Consider the following 22,056-nt stretch of genomic DNA (forward strand, 5'->3'; position numbering starts at 1 on the left):
TCTGGGCAGCCCGTGCCAGCAGCTCACCAGCTTCTAAGGGAGAACTTGGAGCTGTGCGTGCGCCTGTGAACGCGCCGGGTGTTGTTTACGAAGCAGACGGGAAGCAGCCGCTCTTACTGAGCCATTACAGTCAGGCTTTAGCGCGTTCTTTCATAAAACAGCTCAGTACGGCCGGATGGCGGCTCGACGTGGCAGCCGGTGGCCAACCCCCGCTCCAACCCGCCTGATCTGCCCGGTTTTTTTCCTGTTCTGTCTCCATTCATTCGCTCTTTATTTCCTTCTTTCTTTCTCTCTCTGTCTCTCCTTCCCTCCCTCCGTCTTTCTTTCCTACTTTTTCTGGGTTTCCACCCCGCTTCCCTCCCTGCCCCCTTACTTTCGAACGCGGCCGTCCGACGTGCGTGCGATCGGTCCTTTGCTCAGTCGTCGTCTGCATCTTCTTCCTTGAGGGATGTCGGCACAGAGAGCCGCGGGATTTTGTTTTCCGTTTCCTTTCTTTTCCCGACTTTCCTTTCTTTGATCGCAGCTCGCACCCGTCCTCCTCCCACCATCCGACTCCCGGGAGCCCGGACCCGATGGCTCGGCCGGACGGTGGCGAGACGTGAGGGTCGGCGGCGCCCCCCCCCGCCCGGATCCGCCCCGCCGATCGGCCTCGGTTCCTTTGTCTTTCCCGCCCTGTTTTTTCTTCTCGGCTCAACTCTTCTCTTTGGACACCTGAACTCTTACCCATCATGAGCAGAGGGTGAGAAATCTTACTCAAAATCCACAACGACAAACGATGCTTCCGTGCTGATTGCATTCCATGCCACAGAACGGCCACAAACTCCGTCAGCCAAGTAGTGGCAGAAAAGAAGAGTACCGGTCTATCTGAGCCAAAGCCTTGCCTGCACCCTCGGAGCCAGCTGACTGATGCAAAGCTATGGGCAGCTCCCTGCTACAGGAACGGTCTGGTGAAATTCAGTAGACAAAGACCATTTGCAGCCCTGGATCACAGCAAGTGCCTGAGCCCCTGGACTTCTGCGAGAGCATTTCACAGTCATTGCTGTGCTGGGCTGCACTGCGATTAAAGCAAGGAGGGAAAGCAGTGTTGCCTAACCATAGCATGGCCGGATGAGGTGGAATGGAAACTCTTAAAAGCCAACAGCACCTTTGTAAATGCTGAGCTCTGCCAGCAGGGTGCTGCTCTCAGACTCTCAGGTATTCTTACCTGAGACAGACAATAAAGTGCATTTCCCTTGCATCTTTTTCTTTACCAGTTTCAGATACCAACGGGGACCAGGATTTTGGGATCTGGACGCACAGAGCCCCACTCATGCTCCGAGACCCCAGCAGTATTGCTGCATGTTAAGGCAGGGCTTAGAGCACAAAAGTCCCCCACATCTGAAGGTGTGCGTCAAGGGACTGGTCCAACAAACAGACACAAATGGCACATCATGAGAATGGCAGAATCTGGCTTAGTGCCTCCACTTCTCCAAGCTTAAAGGACAAAACATTTTACCATCATTTTCCTCCCTTCAGAAGTCTCAACCTTTTGGAGTCTCACCCTGTTTAAGCCTCAGTAAAGTAAAAAAACAGGGGTGGGGGGAGCATCTCTGTTGCCTCCTTCCACCAGCTGACAACACAGCAGTTGTTAAAGCAGCAGATATTCAGTGACTGCTCACTCCCTCTTATTTATGTGTTTGTACAAGTGCTCGGCACTCACCTGTATCGTTACGATGTCGGCAGTGACAGCTGGCAATGGAAAATCTAAAGTAACACCTGCAGCATTCACTTTTTTCCAGCACCGCGCGTGTTGGTTTCTTTAGCACCAATAAGTGGCATTACACAGCCTCATTAAATCCACACACCTGTGCAGTCATTTGCAACTTATGGATAGCTGCTGACGCAATGTTCAAACCAACAGCTCTGGCTCACACCTTTCTGTTCTCCCCATCCATCTCCAAGCCGCCAGAAGAGCAAACAGCAGCAAAACCCCGCAGTCAATATTCCCTGAGACGCCCTTTTACAAACGCCGGGGGCGCTTTGGAGCTGCTCTCCACAGATGCTCACCAGGTCTGGAGAGCCGTCAGCTGCCCCAGGATATCAGAGAGTGCCAGGAAGCACTGCTGCCCAAATTTCAGACTGCCCGACCCAACTCCCACGAACACAGCGCCATTGGAAGCCCAATTCCACCTTGGCTGCAACTGCTGCACGTCAACCTGTGGTCTCCCTGGGGGAAGGCTCTGTTGGAAGCTGTTTACATCACCGGCTGCTTTCCTCTACGAGGAGCTGCTATCTCTGCCTGAAATTAAGAGTGCTTGACGTTTCCTACCATAAGCCCCTGTTTTTAACTTGTTTATCCCTTTGCCAGTAACGGTTTAGGCTGAAATTTGTAGGAAACATTGTCTGTGGTGTGAAACTGCCATCAGAACAGTTTGACTTCTTTCACAAAGAGACTGCAGAGAACACCATCGCTGGTTCTCAGCTTAAAGTAAGTCTGATCCAGGACTGGCCAAACTAATCAAGCCTGTGTTTTTCTATAGATTTGTACCCAGTCTCTTTCAAACCCTCTTTCCTTTCAGTAATCCCCATTTAGGTACCTGCTACCAAACAGAATGAGCGAGATCTGAGTTGTACCCATTTTCCCTCGCTGATGAAGGCCGTCAGTCACAGGGGATCCTCTGACCATGCCCCAAATTTCATCTCACCGCCACACTTCAACTGCGACAAAGAAAAGTAACATTCAGAGAAACACTGCCCTGACTGACTTTGGTTCAGAGGATGGACGATGTCACTTTAAAAATCATTACTGCCATGAAAAGGAGGAAAAATGTGAATAAATAAATAAATACATTGGCATCCTGAGAGCTTCGCTAAAGCTCTTTCAAGTGCACAACTCCATCAGCGCGCTGTGCGCTGCGCACGGCACACGGGCTCAGAGGGGTAATTATCCACGGGTTGGAAGCCAGTGTGAATACACACACTGTTGGTCAGCACGATGCTGTGCTTGCTGCTGCTTTTTTTTTAATCCATTGTAATTACTGTGGATCTATTTCTGCTAATAACAGAGAGTGAACTGGTTCTGGTCAGACAGATTTCTGGATACGGAAAATGAGCAGAACATCTGAGAGAACTTACTGTGTTACCAGAAATATTTACAAACGGCTCTTCCTTCCCTCGGCTGGCAGCACATCCCAGCACTGAGGAAGCAGCACGGATGGCTTTTGAAGGGATGGAGAAAGCCAAAGTCCACTTCTCCATCGACCTGAGAAAGCAACGCCACGGGGCTCCAGCAAAAGCCCAGGCTGGAACTGCTCCCAGAGTAACAACTGCCCCCTTGACGGAAGGCTCGCGTGAGTCTGAGTGCACCGTGCACCAGGCACAAACCAGCCTCTAGGGACAATGACAGACCGCCGTGCCATGGCAGCAGAGCACCTGGAGGCCTGGGGTACCTTTTGTGCCACGAGATGTGATTCCAGGACTGTCAGTCCTTCCAGCCGAGGGCAGCGATATTCTACACAGGCTTGACGCCAACGTGCACCAAGAGCAACGCAGACTCTGGGCTCGACTGACAGCAGCGCAGCCTTCTCCACAGCACGCAGCCCTATCCCAGTGCATCTGTATCAGCAACGTAGAAACGAGCATTAGCACGAGGAGAAGACACACATACAGACCAACCAGGACCTGCAGCTTTCCTCAGTTTGTGACAAGCCCTCGGCTGGATGCTGGGATGCTCCCCACGCACAGCCAGGCACTTGCAGCAAGCGCCTTGTGCCCATGGGCAGAGAGCTGCAGTAAGGCACAACGCTGGGCTGAGCAGGCACGTTCCAGCTCACAGCAGCAATGGAAGGACACTGTGCAGGAAAACAAAAAGCCTCAAGGAAAGGATTAGTGGTGTCACAATCTCCTCCCTGATGACATGCAGGATTGGGTCAGCTGTGCAGACAAGCGAGAATGCTGCAGCATGGAGTGAGAAACAAACTGCTGCCTCCAGTAGCATTTCAGATAACAAGCAGAAGACTAGCATACAACAAGCAGCATTTAAGAGCTTTCCCGTAGAGGACAGGCAGAGACTTGTCAGTGTGTAACTGCACACCGTTTCTACTCTAGATGTCCTCCTTGGCTGCTTTAATTTACCCAGCAGATTTAAATGTAAGAAATAACACTAAACTCTTTATAAATCAGCCTCCAAAATCTTGCAGCTCTTGCTTCACAGTTCCAAAAACCAAAAGCTAGGAGAGCAGGTTGCAGTAGTGATACGCTGTCATTAAGAGTCCACTGCATTACAACAAACGATGCCGAAGGACCTGAGCAACAGCTCTGCCTCACTGTCTTAAAAACTGACAGCCGGGGTTTGGTGACAGTATGAACAACCAACCATCAGACCATCACTGGTCTTAAAAAAAATAAAAAATGTATCCTTTTAAAAATTACCTTGATCCACACTAAATACACAAATTGCTCAGATGATCATGCCGTCTCATAAGCACGGGATATAGCCAGAACTTACTGCAGGTTATTTGAGCACTTGCTCACAGCGAGCAGAAAGTAGCCTGGGGCCTGCTGAAAGAATTGCCAAGAAAGGATGAGACAGAGATATAAATCACATTTATGGGCTGTCCAGCAGACTTTACATTCAATTCTCTCTTGTCATGTTCTCATCGAGTGCAGGCACTCACACAACCCTTCTTGCAACGGTTCTGACCAGAAACGGGTCAGACCCAACCACCCCGGGGCCACATTAGATCTTAAGGTGCAAAAAGGCAGCATGCATACTCACAGGTAGACACATAATTCTACACACCACACGTGATGCTTCATTTGTCTGCTTTCATGTGTGTACCAGATCCACTCATTTCCTTCCAGAAAAACCCAGAATGTAAATGCCAGCAACAAGTGCAGTTTAACACAGGCTGCGAGGAAAAGAAAGAAAGGCAGGACTTCACACACGTCTGTGGGAAAGAGAAACCATTCACGTGAGTGAGAATAAACTTCCAGTGCTGATGCTTTGTAACATGACTGTGCCAGATGAGACGTCTTCACAAAGACCACAGCATGTGCTATTGATTCCATGACTCACTATTTCTAGTGTTAGAACTATGGCCAGATACTGTGCTCAGAAGGAAAATCAATGTCTGTTCTACAGAGGTTGTCTTGTAACATAAATTGAACAGATTAATACAGAAGAAATCCCGATATTAACGTCAGACAAAACTATGACGTTAGTAGCAATATGGAAAGAAAAAGCCACTACATCTGCTAAACTGTCCAATGGAACAGACGTGGAACAAAATTCTACCCGGTCTGCAATGCATTTACTTCCCTCATTCTACAGTTAAACACAGGGTATGACTGCTGTTGGCTTCACAGAGAGCATCTGTTACATAGGAAACGTCCAGGCTGGCTTTGAGAAAATCCTGAAGACGTAAGGCAGGACAGGCTCCAGCAGAGTGAAGAACCCTACAGCCCCCTGCCCCCCGCCTTGGGGTCTTTAGTGACACTTCAAGCTCTCGCTCAGCCTGACTGAGCCCAAGCTCTCTGTGGTATGACTACATCCTCCGCTTTCTCAGCTGGCAAGGGTGTTTTGACCAGAAATCCCATCTGGATTCTCAAAATCTTCCCAATTTAGACCTCATCAAGACTTGCACACATCTACAAGGGCCTTTGATTTCGAGACGCAACAAGATTCCTAGACCTGCAACAGAAAAGCTCCTCAGAGTATCTTTCCACCCACTCCAGCTGAATGACTGGTAACAGACTGTGCCTGTGCTTCTTGGGTAGAAGAAGTATACGTATGTGGACATGTGTGCACAGGTATTCTTCCTGGTGAAAGCGTGCTTTCTACTGCGTTGGGGCTGTTCCTGCTTGAAAAACATCACAGCATCCTCATGCACTGCCCAGTACCACGGGTCTTCACCAGGAAATGCCCGTGCCGATTCCTTTGGTATTCCTCCCGCAGTGCACCCGCTGCCACCACGAGGAATATGGCCAGGGTACGTCATCAGAAAGCACGAGGCTTGAAGCTGCCACTTATTTTCGCTGGTGGCCACAGAAGCGACGTCCCAGGGCTTTGTTTCCATCACTTTCCTCTTCCTGCTGGAGAATTTTGGTGGCACAGTGCAGACACCAAACGCCAGCGGCCACTGGTGAGTCATGCAGATGGCAGGACTGAATGGATTTGACCCAGAGGTTACCAGCCTTCCAAAGTGGAAAAATAGATGGCATCAAATGTTCTCAGCAAAACAGCCCATCTTTGCATAAGAAAATATCCTCTGTGTGCTTTCCTTTCAGGAAAAAAAAGGGGAGGGGGGAGACAAACTTTCAACCTTCCTAAAAAGGCAGTGAGCTTTCTGCACTCCTGACCTTTCACTTGCAGAGGGAATGCCCATTTCCTGCTGAGCTATGGCTCTGATCATCCTTGCCAGAGCTAAGATGCACACGAGCTGGCTCACCCTTGTTTCCACTGCTGCTGGAGCACACCAAGGACGCTGTGTGCCCTGCTGCCTTCAGCACCGAGCCAAGCAATGCGATCCTTCACAGGACCTTTTACAGCACTCAAGAGCTGCACAGAGGAGCCCTACAGGATGGCATGGAGTGCAGCAGTGCAGGGAGGTGCTGAAGCATCTTCTTCTTTTGCTGTCAAGAAGATCAAATGGTCAGTCTGAAAGTGAGGCACAGCTTCCCCACCCAATGGATTTTCTTAGAGATGGAAGAAGAGAGAAAAAAAGGTCCTGGATAAATACACAGGGAATTACAACTGGGTTAGACATTTTATAGGACATTAAAAAAAATAAATACCTTCCTCCAGTGAAACTGCAAAGGAGCAACAGGTTTTCTACACAACTCCAAGAGGACAAAACGACTATTTGGCTTACAGTCAGACTGGCTGCTCTCAGGTGAGAGATTGCTCCAACAGGCAGTTGGCTTGCACTCCCTGCAATAAACACAGTGCTGTGACTCTCAAGAACCAAGGTGTGGTCTTTGTGCTGTTTGTTTGCCAGCCTTTCCCCCAGCTGTAGGAAAGGTGCTCATGAGGTGGAACTGCAGAAGAACAGCAAAAGGTGAGGCCAGGATTCTCCTACACGAACGTTCAGTGGACAGTGAGGGCTTTGGCAACACTGAACAACTAACAGGTGTGTCAGGTCACAAGGAGACTCGTGGGAAGCGAGGTCTGGATCCATCTCCACTGGCATGCACAGGACAGCTGAGACAGCAAGCTCTGCTGCGTCTCCTTCCGTGCAACCACGGGTAAACAGGAGTGGAAGAGAAGAAAGCGCCGAGCGCACGGGCACCATTCCAGGCCAAGCAGGACCATTCTCTCTCAGCTCACTGCTGATTGCCACTAAAGGACATCTATGTCCCACAGCATGCCACATTTCCAAAGATCTGGAAGGGATTCAATCAACTGTTCTGCAAGCAGGGAAACACTCCTGCCGTTTTCCAAGCAAAGGTGAGAAAAATGAAAGAGAAGGGCAAAGCGCCTTGCTCAAGCTGCCCTGTGAGCCAGAACTCAACTTCTCCACCTCCAGCCTCCCAGGCCTGTTCTCATTCCTGCAGGCGGCAGCACCTCTCAGATCTGCTCCAGGTGAGCAGGTAACACATGAGTGCTGCATACCACAGAGGAACAGCAGTCACAGTGAGAAACGGCTCAAGGATTCAAAGGTTTGGTATCACAGGACCACAGCATTGCCAAGGTTGGAAGGCACCTCAAGGATGACCAATCTCCAAGCCCCTGCCACAGGCAGGACCACCAACCTCCCCATTTCATACCAGCCCAGGCTGCCCAGGGCCCCATCCAGCCTACCCTCGAACACCTCCAGGATGCACGGGGCATCCACAGCCTCTCTGGGCAGCTGTTCCAGCACCTCACCCTGTCCCTGCTGGCCACCTCTCTTCTGATGGAGCCCAGGATACCATTTGCCTTCCGACCTACAAGGGCACACTGCTGGCTCACGTTCAGCTCTCCGTCTATCAAGACCCCCAGGTCCCTCTCCACAGGGCTGCTCTCAAGCACCGCTCCTTCCAGTCTGTATGGACGCCTGCGATTCCTCCGGCCCAAGCGCCAAACTCTGCACTTTGCCGTGCTGAACCTCATCAGGTTCACCCGGGCCCACCTTTCCAGCCTGTCGAGGTCCCTCTGAACGGCATCCCTTCCTTCTACTGCGGCAACCGCACCACTCAGCTTGGTGTCGTCAGCAAATTGCTGAGGGTGCACTCCATTCCGTCACCGATGTCACTGACAAAGATGTTAAAGAGCACCGGACTGTGGAAACAGAAAGAGACGCCGAGGTTTACAATAGTTGCAACAGCACACATGCATCACCAGAGCAAAACACTCTGTGCCCAGAGGCACTGAAGAAGCTTAGATGTGTGTTCAAGCAAAAGGCCCTGCAGTTGCAGGCTACTTTGAGCACCTACTGAATCTTAAAGCTTCCACGTAAGCATTTTTAGGACTGTGACTTTGATTTGTGTCTGGCTGAAGAAATGAAAACTATCATGACATGAGCCTGGCTCTGGAAAAGGCTTGCTCCCAACTAGCTCCTATTTACAGATCAAGTTCTGCCCTCTCACGTTTACATGCACCTCCTACAAAAGATGAAGCACTGTCCCCCGAGGTCGTACACACACACCAGACACCCCAGCGCTCCAGCTGCCAGAGCCAGCTTTCTAAGTGTTCCTATCAGGCAGCACCCACTGCTCGCTCTGCACAAAGACATGGGGCCGTCGGGCACCCACACGTCATTGCTGCCCCCCTCTGCACATGTGAACTAATTTCAAGACCCCCAGTCAGATCTGCAGCCTTCACACCTCTGGCCGAGCTGCAGATGTACTGTAAGGGAGCAGAGTGACCCTGAACTGATTTGATCAACTAGTCCTTAATGGGCTCATTTCCTAGAGTAACATTTGCACCTATCTCTGGCAGAAATGCAAGACTACAGAGCAAGCAGGTGGCCACGTGAAAGGTGCCGTATTTTAGTTCGTTAAGGAGTTCGGGTGCTAAACATTTCTAAAGCATTTTCCTTGTCTCCCTGAAAGCAGCACCTCAGCTCTATCCTGGTCAGCCAACACAGCTGAAACCAAAAGGGCACAGCAACTTTCTAAGTCACAATCAGCATCTTTTAGAAAAACAGGTTTCTCACCAAAAACCATTTCCAGCTCCTCTCCTTAAAATACCTACAGTTTTCAAGTGTAAGCACTTGAAAAGTAAGCACATCCCCCTGGTACCCCTCTCTGCACAGTGCTTCTGGATCCTGATGGCGTGGGGATAATGGAACAGCTGCCAACCTCCACGCTGTCAGCTCAAAGTCACAGCAAGCTGCTCCTCCAACAATCCCACTCAGTAAAGGTCCTGCAGCTGCAGTTTAACCAGCAATCCCATTAAGAAGGCATCAATGCCTCTTCTCCCAGTGCAGCAGGTGAAACTGCACTAGGTCAGTACTACAGTTGGAGTATAAGCCTGCCTGATTTTTAGGCCAAGTAAGCAAGTGCCAGCCAGAAAGCTTGGAGGATCCTGAAGCCAATAAGCGCTGCTTTTTACATCCTAACTGCTGATAAAACCGTGCTGAAGGACAGAATGAACTTCAGCAGCACAGCCATTGCTCACCGCCACCACGGTCCACTGAAGGGAATCTGAACCAGACAGAGCCTGCCTTCAGTTTTATTTGTGCTTTGATTCCACCTTTGATAAGGTCACACCTTTAAAGAGCCACGCACAGTGTAGCAGATGGGAAAAAAGCTTTCAGCTATTCCCAGACTCTGCCAATAGCATCTAGTTATTTATGTTGAAGGGGAGAACAGTCAATAACAGTCAGTAGGTCGGTTTGGGTTTTTGAGTTCTCTGTTCCCCTGGTGCGCAGGGATGCTTTCTGCTGAGTGGAATTGCTGCAGCTGATGGTGCAGGGGCAAACACCCACCCAGGCAGACTAAGGCTCCTCACTGCAGAGCTGTGGCTCCAGAGAGCAACTCCTACCAGGAGCTCTGCAAAACACCCTGATCCCAAAGCTCACTACTGCTGTCGTGTTAGAGAGGAGTCTGCACTCAGATGTTCCCTTCCCAAATCGTGCCGCACAGCTGTTTCTCTCCTGGTGCTGCCTTCATGCAGTGCAGTCACCTCTCAGAGTGAGAGACGCAAAACCAAAATAACGTCACTAAGTTGAAAAAGGACTGGATCAGTGACGGAACAGAGCCATCACAGCTGTGTGCTGCACCAGCCCACCCTGCACAGTCACGGTGTCAGCACTCAGCCACAACCCACCGTGCTGCTCAGCGGAGGGCTTCACTGCTTACACTGCTCACAAGGGGGTTTCTACTGAAAGCCAGGGAAGCAGCAGATGTGCAGGGAGGAAAAGCTCCTCCGTCCTGAACTATGGCTCACGACCAGATACGTGACTGAGAAATTGCACTGTGATACCCCAGAATCAGCAAGAAGCAAAGCATCTGGTCATTCTTACAGGAGGTCCAGAAATGAAAGAGCAGCGTAAAAAGAAAAGCAGAGGTGAACAGATCTGCTTCAGTGCTTGCTTAACTCAGACAAATGTGACTTGGAGAAGAAAACTGAAGTTTTTAGCTGAGCTTGGAGGGGACTTACTAAGCAGCAGGTCAGCCTGGATCCAGCTAAGCTCCTGGATCAGCTCTTTTCTGTTGGCCCAATCTCCTGTGAAAAGCCAAGAGCAGAAATCCAGCTCCGAGGGCTCAGAAGGAATAAAGGACAGAGAGCCCAGGCCGCCTGAATTATTTTTTTTCCAGGAAAGATGTGAAGAATAAAGTTGTTCCAAAAACCTTCCTCAGTTTTCCTTGTTCCACTACCAAGCAGACAAAAAGCATCAGCTTTTCTCATTTGCACTGAGCTAAGTACCTCAAATGCTGTGGACCGCTGACATTGTTTGATACGAAACACGTTCTTAACGCAGAACATTTCTTACACCCAGCCAAGCATTAGCAAAGCCTCTCGCCTCTCTCACTATCCTCTTCCCAAACTGCAACCCTGAGCTCCCCACCACGCTGCTGCAGTTTGACAAGTGATTATTACTCAGCAGAACTGCCACGGGAACAGAGGAAGACACTTCTCATTGCTTCCCAGCTTCTAAGCACACATGCTTTAAGTCAACTGTTTTGCTTTTCTTCAGCTACACTTCAAGCCTCGGGCACGGACATCCCAGGATCTGTCTGGTCTCACTACCATTGCTAATGCAACATTTAAAGGCTGCTGCAGGAATAGGAAACTGGCATCTATTTGTGCCCACAGGCCCCAGGCACCATTTCTCAGCTTGCCTCCAGCAAACAAATCCCTTGATAACAACAAGGCACGTTAGGTTCACTTTTCCATTCCAAGGAAATGGGCAAAACTCAGCGCTAATTTTCCAGCAAAGTGTGCATTTCATTCCTTTTGTTAAGCAGCTCTTGCACAGACAGTTACCCAGCAGTGGAAATAAAGCTAGGCAAGGAAACAGACCTGCAAGAACCACGTCCTGCTTGTCACACTGTCAGTGAGACACTGAGTCATCGCATTCCAAGAGCCAACTTCAGAGCCAGCAGGCACTCATGTGGGGAATCTCACGGAAACCAAACACCAGCATCGTATTCAATGCACGCGCATGCACAGTCCTGTCTTGCTTGGATTTGAGAAACAAGATCCTGAGGTAAGGTTGATTAGAACAGCTTTTCTTCTGAATAACAGCGCAGGGACATTCTCCTGCTTAAGTACAACGAACATGGTTCTCTCCCAGAACAGCCCAGGCTCTTCCACTGTGGCACCAGGCAGACCAGAACCGTGACAGCTCTGCACTGAACAACTCCAGCATTTGTTTCAGCCACCAGGAGCAATTTCTCCCAGTACGTACATTCCATATGATCAACGCTTACCGCATCAGGAAAATCCTATTTCAGTCTGTAGAGAACGCAGTAAGCCTTAAACACGCACCCAGGAATCTTCTGATGCTTCACGTATGTTTCCACATGAGCCCATGGAGATACGTGCACAAACCCCACTGTTTGTTAGCAGGACTGGAAGCCCTGGTTTGAAAACACACCCAGAGTGTTCTGGCGTTAACAGAAACACTGACAGATCTCAAATGCATGATGATAAATTCTATCTCAGAAAATACCGGCCTACTAACTGTTGCCCAGGATTCTTACCAGTCAGAAGCAGTGAATTCCCTGTCTCATTCACCATCTGGGCAGCATCCTTGGTTCGTCTGAACAACAGGACGTTGCACCATCCCGCCTCATGGCAGAAGAGTGAATTATAAAGACACTGCAAGACTCAACTGCACAAAATGCATATAATATGGAAAGAGACAGCCCATATTCCAACAAGCTTTGATCCCCCTGACAATTAACATCCAGATGAGCTCGTGGGTTTGAAACGTCACTGTTTGAACAATGAATCAGCCAGCGAGATATTCCAGTCTGCGTTTCTGATCCACCTGGTAAAGCACCACAACAGCTTGAGGTATCTGTCAGGGCTTTAGTTTAGAAATACTGATAATCCCATCATTCAACCCCAGCCTCATCACTCTGCCAACCAGCAGAAAAAATGGTCATGGGTAAAAGCCAAAGGGACGTGAAAAAGTCTTCTTATTTTGCTGAACAGCCACACACCATTTGCATGAGCACTGCAGAAAAACACTGCAGAAAAATCAGCTGTCAGTCAGCTTCTGCTTCTGCATCACATCCTGACCAGAAGGGGGAAAAAGGCAATTTCCATTATTAAGAACAGCACTGACATAACAGGGACATCGACTGGAATGCAGGCCAACAGAACAGTGGCGAGTTACAAAGTCAGGGAGAGGTAAAACTCGCAGCAAAGTGCCAGCTCCTGCGTGAGGGGGAGTTCTAAAGGAAATAGGGTAATTTGACTGGTGGGAGAACGGCACGGAGGGGAGCTCGTGGCTTAAAGAACTTAAAACATAATGAAGCAGGCAAAAAGCCATCGCTGAATGGAGACCCGTCAAGCACAGCTGATGTTCAAGCACTTCTGCTGGCATCCTTTTCCAATCCTCTATTTTCCTTGTGAGAGCAAAACCAGACCAGCTCAGTACCTCGTGCTGTACAGCTGAGCCTTCCACAGAGAAACTGAAGTAGTTTCCCAGTCTCCATCACACAGTCTATTATTTGTCAGCTGTGACCCACACAGCTGTGCTCTGAGATAAAGAGGTTTCCAGCTCTCCAGATCAGAGCATTACTTCCAACAGCATCTCAAAAACAGGCCCGACTGGGGAGAACCCAGAGCGAAAAAAGGAAGTCCTGCAGAACACGGCGGCACCTGACGGCCAAACTCGTGATGTTCCATGAGGAGGGAGAGGGAGCAAAGGGCAATAGGCACGTACCACAACTCTGCACACAGCTAACACTGCCCTTCCAGAGTCCTTCCTGGAGAAACAGCGCGTGAACCTTCATCACCCTCATCTAGCAGGGACGAAACTGTGGAAGAGAAGAGGGGGATTTGCCCAAGATCAAAACAGCACTGTGGGGAAAGAAAGGAAAGCTCACACAACAAGTTTAACGGCCTCTCCAGTGATGCTCGTGTCACCATCCCTGTTTTTCCATCAGGAAAGAAAGGTCAGAAAAGCGACCGTGTGGTAGGACACGGCAAAGGACGTTGAACCTGGGAGTGCAGGGGAGAGGAAAGGATGGAGAGGGATAACAAGCCTAGAATCAACTCTTTGATGCGCATGTGTGATGCCGTACAGAAGCTGCATCTCAGGACAGAATGATTACCCATTTCTCAATGCTGCACATCTTTACAGTCCCCTCAGACATCAATCTTAGGATAATAACTGTAAACCTGCCAGACAATAGAGCTTTGTGACTGAGTAGAAACTTATCGCTATCTGCATCATGGGAAATGGCCAGTGCTCTGTTTCTCCCTCTCCAACCACATTACAGCGTGGCAAGCAGCTACTGAAAAGCACAGGCAAAATTTGTCACAGCCACAGGACACACCTCCAGTCAGCTTCCATTAGATGGGCTCCAACTGCTGCCCTTAAGACAACACTTCATCCATTCACAAACAAGCTCATTAATGATGAGAATCCTTTGTATTATTTTCATCACAGCACTGAAGCACTCACAGCACAGAGAGAGGCTCCTTAACGGGCAAGGTGCTTCCACAAACCCCTCTGCACACACTTGTTCTGCCTGCTGGCCTACAGACAAATGTTTCCACAGCTACATACTTTCATTTAGGGAAGGTTCTCGTGGAGCAGTTGAATAACCAAATTACCAGGAAGGCTCCCACTGACTTCAAGAGCGGACAGACCGAACCACTGGAGACTGGGCACTGCAGAAGTTTGAACTCACTCTAAAACAAACAAAGTCAAGATCCCACAGCCTGTACAAGGCACAGGAACGTGGAAGGTTGTTGGGTTCGTGGTTCCCACCCAGTAACATCACCTGCCTCCAGCCCCCTGCTTAACCCGAGGCATGATGCAAGGCTGCAGCCCAACACAAGTCATGGTGAGGAGGCTGGCAGTCATGGCAGGAGGGCTGGCTGTGAAGCCGTCGTCTCCCAGCTGCTGGCCCCAGCTCTCTGCAAGGCCTGACCCCTCAGCACAGCCATTTACAGACCTGCTAGCTCCAGCCAGTCCACAGGTCAGTGTGCTCCTTGCCCTCCTAAGGAGCACCAGCAGTCCCCAGCCTTGCTCAGCCATCACCTTCTCAGTGTGAGACCACGCACTGCACCGCATTACGGAATTGATCCAAGCTAAAAGTGCCCCATTTCATTTTTGTCTCGTCAGTTCAAAAACAAACCTGACAGAGAACAAGGCACGTATAACTCCACCTATACGTCTGCCTTGAGAACAGGCATCGCTGACAGAAGGGCATGCAGGCCCCTTGCCAGTCCTAGCATCTGGAACCAGTCTCACAGAAATTTCCCAAGGGAACGAGTGGCAGCCCACAAGTCCCGTCCCATTAAAGCATGTCCAGTTTAAAACCTAGCACGCACCAGATGTTCCAGCTCCTGTGATACTGCTGGGCTGCAGTTTGCTTCAGTGCACAGCTGCAGTTACACCTCGCTAAGCACCAGGCCCCCCAAACCCAGTGCTGAGTCTCTCTGCAAGCAGTGGATAACAGTGCTCATAGAAACCAGGCGCAGGAATTTAAGAGGAAAGGCAAACTACTCAGCTGTAAACTGGCTGTTCCCTTCCATGCCTGAATATTTCATATACTAACGTGGCCAGTCAACATCCCCTGAGCTTTTCACTGCCCAGATCTTGCCTCCAAGATACAGGTCTGCTCCAATATGGGAGAAACAGATGGAGAAGCTCAAACTGGGAACTGGGGATCAGCAGAGAGAGCCCGCAGCCAGCCACCTCTGCTGCTGTCAAAGCCTGCTGGGTGCCCCCTGGGGCCGGCTTCGGCCCACTGACACAGAGCCACCAAGGACTGGCCAAACCCAAAGCCATCATTCCCAGACCCAGCTGTGCCATTCCACTCACCCCACTGCCTCAGCCCCAAACGTTTACAAGGGAGAGATGCTGCGCTTCCTGATGAACTTCAGCAACCCTCCAGAGCACCGAAAAAACCAGGCACCCCACCAAAGCCATCTCTCTCCATTATCCCCTTCGTCATCCCTGCTTTCCCCAGCCCTGCGATAGCCAGCTTGCACAGCCCTCCAACCCCAGGCACCACCAACATCCCACAAGGGCTCACTGCAGCACCAGCTCTACCCCACAGCGACGTGGCACAGCCAGCACACCTACAGCACTCCACACACCTCCGCTTCCCACTGCAGCACCAAGCTGCTGCCTTGCTCTAGATCAGCCCTGGCCCCACAGAGAGGCAGGCAGCGGGATGCCGCAGCACTGGGATGCTGTCAGAGCTGCTGTGTCCCATGGCCAAAATGAGCTGGACCGTGTCATTTCTGAAAAAAGATAAAGGAGCAGAATGAGTTGCAGAGGTTTTCTTGCTAGAGATGCTGTGCCCCCGTGCAGTTTTGTGGAGCCAACGCAGACACGCAGTGGATCTTCCCATCTTGCCATGCTGTGCCCAGGATGCTCTGCAGCTCCCTGGTACAAAGCCCCTGCTCCCTCCTACAAAACCACGCCATTTTAGTTCTGCACTATGCTGCCTTGTAGCAGGGGCTCCTGAGCTTATAAAGGGCTCAGGACAGCAGCAAGCATCCATGGGAAGCACACACTGGCTGCTCCAAAATGGGTGCTGGAGAGTAGCATCCAAAACAGACCTCACCGGATGGTCCCAGCTTCACCTTAGCAGGTGTGTTTCCTGAGAGTTTCCTGCACAAACTGAGACTTACCTCTGCTTTTCTTTTCTGCGTTGTTTTTGGCATCTTTATTCCAGCCCCAGGGTTCACAGCTGTTTCCTGGAGCATCCCTGTGTCCCAGTGTGGGTGCCACAGGCTGAAATAAACGTGCAGCGATGGCACGGAGAGGCCTCCTTGCTCTGGAACCCACCACAGACAGACAGACAGACAGCACCTGGGATGTGATCTGTGGAGAGAAAAGGAGCACTCTTGGTGGAAGCCAGATGACCCAGGACCACTCCTGAGGAATCTGCAAACCAGCACAGAACTGCAGAGCACATCTCCAGCTGCTTTTTGCCTCTGCAAGCTCCCACTGAGCCACTGCAAATGACCCAATATCTTTGCTGCAGCCTCAGGACTTATTTCTCTTGTGCCAGCTGCTCTCCACAACTGTGGGGTGTCCTGGGCACCCCGCTATGAGCTGTAAAATGGGAGGACCAAAGAGACGCTCATCCCTAAAGGGGCACTTGCTCATCCACAAAAAGGGAAAAGAAACACAGCAGGCGCAGGGGTCAATCAGCTCTGAAGGACCACTTCAGCTCTTTCCATGGAAAGGAAAGGACTTGGGATAGAAAGCAGAAACAAAAACTTATCCCCAGGTCACTCTATGCTGCTCTAAGGGTTAGACCAGGTGAGAAGAGTTCCCCTGCTGCTGAAATAGGTCAGAGCAGCTTCATAAAGCATCGCAGACCCAGCCAGTTCTGCATCCTCCAGTGTGCACCGCAGAAAGGCATTACATGTGTGGCAGTGTCCAGGCACGTTTTGCCCCAAGAGCCCTGAGACCAAAATGCACAAAAGTGACTCCAGCACATGAGCGAGGACGTGGGCACAGGGCTCAAGACATTCCTCAGAGACTGTGAGCAAGGGCGTGAGAGCAAAGTGAGAGATGCCATGATCCTCAGGGTATGTCAGCCTCACAGAGAAATTGTGACTACAGCCTGTGAGATACAGCTGGGCTGCTTAAGAACACTGAGCATCCACAGCTGACCCACACCGTTATGAGTCAGGCACACGCTGATGTCCACAGCTCCCTCAGATGCAGGAGTAAAGCTCAGGCTCACCCAGGCCGTGTCTTTCCCTGAACTGCTCCCTTTGGCAGGGAAAGCTGGCAAAGCTGGGCCCATGGCCACCTCTGACCTCCTGAGCTGGTCGCAGGGTCCCTCAGCCAAGCGCAGGGCAGGAAGGAAGCTGAGACCCAGTCGGTTCCTTGCTGCTCACTCCCATCAGAAAGGTCCACGCACTGCTTGGGAAGCACAATGCCTCCTGGGGAAAAGAGAAAGCAGGAACAGGCCATGCAGGTGGCTATCACCAGCAGAAGGCCAGATCCTTCCGCCTGATGTCTACTCCTCTTTCCAGTCCTGATGTGGCCCAGAGGATGCACAAGTATCGGTGCTTAGCAGCAGGACTCAGGGAAGGATTTGTAGAATCGGAGCTGATTCAGCTCTCCAGCCTGGCAAAGGAGCAGAGCCGTAGGGCTGCCATGAGCTGCAGGACTGCCCTGCTGTCATTGGGGTGCTGAAGCTGAAACCAGCTGGCTGGCACAGCCCCATCTTGCTGACTTATCCACAGACCCCCAGGGAAAGAGAGACAGCCTCTGGGCTGAGAAGGGCTTGGGATGGTCCAGGAAAAGGGCGCAGCTCACAACTGTTGCTCAGCATCTCCAGAGGACCACTGCTCACCGTCAAGATGCTGTGAAGTCCAGTGCACAAGGCAGCGGTGAGACAGGGAGGTCACAGCGAGTCCCCCAAAAGCTGGGCAACACCTGGAGGTGGCACATGGACAGTGCAGGAAGGGAGGTGCAGTGGAATTGCCAGGTCACAGCCTGAACCACTGCGTGAGCACACGAGTACCTCGAGCGGGGAGCCTTCCTCTCTCTCCATCTCAGCAGTGCTCCCAGCAGCACACACGCAGTCAGTCTGCACAGGTCTCCCCCCCCAGCCCTCAGCCCCCTTTCACCTTTCAGCACACCGCAGTTCAAACGCAGAAGGCTGCATTCCTCAGCTCACCGCTTTCTGCCAAACTTTTGCTGGGAGGGATGAGTCGATTCCTCTTTCTTTGATATCCTGTTCTATAGCTCCTCCATCTCAAATAAAGGCTCTGTCATCGCCTTGTTTGCATTACAGGTGGGAAGGGGCAGAGGACGTCTGTAACAACCAGAATGATCAGTGCAGTGGAAGGAGGTGTAACCACAAAGGGACTAGCACAACAGAAGGGCGTTACAAAAACAAAGTGCTCACCTGTCCCTGAAGATCCAGGCTCACAGGGAAAACTCCACAAGGGAGGGATCTCCAACCAGAGATCCTCGCCCATGCAGAGTCAGCCCTTCAGTGAGGTCTAGGAGAGGTGCAGCCAGGCTCCCCTCATTCCATCATACAACTGAACTGCCCTCACCTGTGCTCCCAGGGCTGACTGGGTCCTTTCCCCAGATGCTCCATCAGTGGTTCAGGCCCTGACTCAACACTCACCAGACAGCATTTCTCCACAAATAACAGCCAAAGGGGGAAAGGGTTATTCCCCTGCTGTTTCCCAGGCTGCCCGTAACAATCACATTCTGCTGTGCTGGTTGGCACAGCTGACAACAGGATCTTCTCACGAGCCAGCAGGACAAGGAAGTGCGCAGAGTTTTTGGAAATGTGCCTGCTGTCAAGGTGGGAGTTTGGGCCTGCCCCAGCACCGTGCATTTCCACCACACGACACTGGAGGTGGCAAAGGTGTCGGAGAGCTGGTGGAGCAGGAGGAAGCTTGGATGCCTGGCAGGTGGAGGGGACATGAGGTAGCCTCATCCATCACAGCCATGGGCAACGCAGACAGACGGCCATCGGACGTCACATACAGGGTCTTCATGGGGCTGGCCGTGGTCACTGCGGAGAAGGGAAGAGCGTGGTCAGCAGTCATGGAGGCAGAGCAGAGTTGCAGGGTTTCAGGCTGCACAAAATAACCTTTGTCTCATTTTGTCTTCAGAGTGACTCAAAAACCAACCCCAGCACTGTCACAGCCTGGGCAGAGCACGGCAAAGGAACCCTAAACCTGTCGGTTCCCTTCCTACACCCCTCAGATCACTCACAGAATCCCCTCTCCCTTCAGCAATCCCACCCTCTCCCCAGGGGCAAGGACCACAGGGCTCTTCCTTGGTCAAGAACTCCCCATCCACCTCTCAAAGCTCTCGCACAGCTCAGGCATCTTCAGCTCTGTCATACCAGCAGGTGGAGTCCATGCCCCCACTTGCCACAGCTTCGCAAGCTCTCACCTGCTTTTGCACTGCACACAACAAATTGCAACAGCGTCGCATGCCCCTACCTGCTTTTGTTTTGCAACATGCCAATAGCCTGCCTTTGCACTGCCCATGCCAGCCTGCCTCTGTGCCACACGCCCCACACACACGCCCCTTTTGCTGACCACTGCAGAAGGCGATAATGCTTGTGCATGGCAACGAAGGTACCACTCCCTGCTGGATTGTCTGGTGGGCCAGGTATGCCGTGCTAACAGAGAGAAAAGAGGAAAAACAACTGAGAGATGGAGAAAGAAGGCCCTCACTAAACTAAGGATTTGGGGACTCTCTAACACACCTGTTGTCTCAGCTCAGTTCACAGTTACTTCAAATGCACACAGCACCTGCAAAGAATCACGCTCCAGGAAGGAAAGGAAGGAAAACAAATCCGGGACGCAGTGAAGGGCTCCCAGCTCTCAGTGGGTGATGCCTGCTCCGTGTACAGAGCATGCAGATAAATACAGGGCAAAAATAAACAACAGCAGAAGAAAAGAAGAAGAAGAAGAAAGGATGCAGGTAAGAAAGAAGTGGGGAAGAATGAAAAGTGCAATAGAGAAAACGGTTGGATACAGGCAAGACAGCAAAGCAATGAGGAGATGAGCAGAAGAGGAGAGCAGAAGCATAAAAGAGAGGATGAAGGTAAGAAAGACGTGCAGATGAGGAGAAGAGCAGAAAGGGAGGGGAGCCAAGACAGGTAAGACAGAAAAGCACAAGTGCAGAGCAGCTGAAGAGAAGAAGAGAGAACAGGGTATGGCAGAAGTACAGAAGATGGGCAGAGAGGACACAGGCCAGGGAGAAGTGCAGAAGCAAAACAGAACAGAAGGGAGGAAGAGAGCACAGAAGAGCAGAGAAGGAAAAGAGCAGTAAAGGGGTTCCCCGGGGTTCCAGGTGCCTGGGGACAGGCAGCGCAGCTCCCACCCGGGGGGCCGCCCCCAACTCCGGCTCAGCTGCCACCCGTGGGCCTGACCCCAGCTGCGGGGCTGCACTTACCGGTGCTGCTTCGCTCTCATGGGCAGAAAGCGGCATTGGCGGCACACTTGAAGTGTTGATATGAAAACTGGTATTTCTGGGGGAAATATCATATTCCTGAAAAAGAAATCATATTTGCAAAGGAAATGCAAATGCAGCACATCCCTGCACCATCCCAGCACATCCCATCACATCTCATCACCTTCCAAGCACCATCCCAGCACATCCCAGCATTAGTCCAGCATATCCAATCACATCCCAGCACCATCCCAGCATCTTTCCAGCACACCCCAGCACATCCCATCAGCATCCCAGCACGTCCCAGCACCATCCAATCACAACCCTGGATGCCTACCTGTGCGACCTGGTTTAGGGAACCTGCTTTGGCAGGGGGGGTTGGTCTTGAGGATCTCTAGAGGTCCCTTCCAACCCCTACAATTCTGTGATTCTGTAATCCCTGCTCCATCCCAGCACATCCCATTACATCCAGGGAGCATCCCAGCACCATCCCAATGCCTATCACCACTTCCAAGCCCCATCCTACCACCATCCCAGCAGCATCCCTGCTCCACCCCAACACCATCCCAGCAAATCCCAGCACATCGCAGCACGCCCCATCACCATCCCTGCTCCATTCCATCACCACCCAAGCACATATCAGCACTTCCCAGAAGCATCCCAGCACCATCCCAGAACATCTCTGCATATCCAGGCATCAACCCAGCACATTTCTACACTTCCAAGCACCATCCCAGCACATCCCAGCACCATCCCATCACCATCACAGCACATGCCAGTACATCCCAGCAGCATCTCAACAGATCCCAGCACTTCCCTGCACATCTGGACACCATCCCAGCACATCCCAGCAACATTCCAGCACATTCCAGCACCATCACTGCACAGGCCAGTACATCCCAGCAGCATCTCTACACATCTGAACACTTCCTGCACATCCGGGCATCATTCCAGCACCATCCCAGAACCATCCCAGCACATCCCAGTACATCCCAGCACATCTCTGCACATCTGGGCTCCATCCCTGCACCACTACAACACTATCCCAGCACATCCCAGCACCATACCAGCACATTCCAATGCCATCCCAGAACATCCCAGCACCATTCCAGCACAATCCAGTACCATCACATCACCATCGCATCACCATCCCAAACGATCCCAGCAACACCCAGCAGCATCCCAGCACAACCCTGCATATCCCAGCACCATCCCAGCACCTCCCACCACCACCCCACACAATACCACAATACCATACACAATACCATTGGACACCAACCCACACCATCCCAGCACATACCAGTACCATCCCAGCACCACCCCCGCATATACCAGTACTATCCCAGCAGCATCCCAGCACATCCCAGTAGCATCCCAGCACCATCCAGAACCATCCCAGCACATCCCAGGTTTCTCATTTGCCTAGCCTTTCCTTTACTTCTTGCAGTTCCTCCTGAGGAAAAGTCTTTGCTTGAGGCAGACTGTGGGTGACAGTGTCGCTAGTATCCTTACATGCTAACAGTCCCTCGAAAGCCATCTGCAACAAGGCCGAAGTGCGTTT

Source organism: Tetrao urogallus (genome assembly GCF_951394365.1).
Source record: "Tetrao urogallus genome assembly, chromosome: 33".
Taxonomy (NCBI): Eukaryota; Metazoa; Chordata; class Aves; order Galliformes; family Phasianidae; genus Tetrao; species Tetrao urogallus.